This window comes from Mesitornis unicolor, unplaced genomic scaffold (genome assembly GCF_000695765.1).
Source record: "Mesitornis unicolor isolate BGI_N332 unplaced genomic scaffold, ASM69576v1 scaffold35663, whole genome shotgun sequence".
In the NCBI taxonomy this organism is placed as follows: Eukaryota; Metazoa; Chordata; class Aves; order Mesitornithiformes; family Mesitornithidae; genus Mesitornis; species Mesitornis unicolor.
Genome location: NW_010175995.1, coordinates 1 through 1,378, shown reverse-complemented (window position 1 = coordinate 1,378; position 1,378 = coordinate 1).

Sequence of the window (1,378 nt, the reverse complement as noted above, 5' to 3'; positions counted from 1 at the left end):
GCCGCCAATAAACTGCGCGCTTATTGGGCGGCGCGGGGCGGCGCGGGGGCTGCTGGGAGATGTAGTGCGGAGAGGAGCGCGGGGGGGGGATGCAAAGGCGCGGAGGGGATTTAATGCATGGGGGTGCGAGTGCGTGGAGTGCAAAGGCTTTGGGGTGTGAAGGAGCGGGAGGTTAATGCGTGGGGGTGCAAGCGTGGTGCGTGCGAATGCGTGGACGTGTAAACGCACGGGTGTGCAAAGAAGCGGGGGTGCAAATGCACTGGTGCGCAGGCACCATGCGTGTGATATGGGGTTGCAAAGGTGCGGGGTTGGAAAGGCGTGTGGGTGTAAATGCATGCACGGTGCATGCAACGGCGTGGGTCTGGGAAGGCGTGGGTGTTGCAAGCACGGTGTGTGCAAAAGCAGGCATGTGCAAGCACGGGGCATGCAAAGACGTGGGGGTGCAAACGCATGGCGACACAAACACGGTGAATGCAAAGGTGTGGGTCTGCAAAGGTGCGGGGTTGGAAATGTGACAGGGTGCAAATGCATGGGGGTGCAAATGCGGTGCGTGCAAAGGTGTGGCATTGCAAAACCGTGGGGTTGCAAAGGCGTGGCGCTTGCAAAATGCACGGGTGTGCAAACGCATGGGGTTGCAAGGGCATTGCATGCAGAGGCGTGGGTGTGCAAAGGCTTGAGCACCCAAACACGGCGCATGGAAAGGCGTGGGGGTGCGAGCGCGGAGGTGCGGGTGTGCAAACGTCTGCACACAGGGGACCGCATGCGTGTGCAGATGGAGGTGTGCGTGCTTGAGTCGGTGTGCGCAGATGGGCGGTGTGTGTGTGTGCACGCCTGTGAGTGCGAGTGTGTGCACAGGCATGCATGTGTGTGAGCGTGGAGGAGTTCAACACGAGTGCATGCACACGTGTGCCAAGCTCTGTGTGTGTGTGTGTGAGTGTGTGTGAGTGTGAGTGTGTGTGTGTGAGTGTGAGTGTGTGTGTGTGAGTGTGAGAGTGTGTGTGAGTGTGTGTGTGAGTGTGTGCGTGAGTGTGAGTGTGTGTGTGTGTGTCCCCGCACACGGATGCCCATGGGCAGGCGTGCACAGACACTCGTGCCCAGGTGCGTGCATGCACACGCGTGCCCAGGCGTGACACGGACATGCGTGTGCACACACACGTGCAGGCAGCCGTGGGGCTGCCCCATGCTACACCAGCAGCTAAAAATCCCCCCCCTGGCTGCCTCCTGCCATTGCCATGGCAACGGGAGGATGGGGAGTGGGGCTGGGGGGAGGGCAGCCCCCCCAGCACCCCCCCAACCGATGGGTACTGTACCCCAGTGGGGTTCAGGAGCAGGGTGAAGACCCCCTGTGGTGCAGGGGTGCCTGGAGGTGCCACCATGG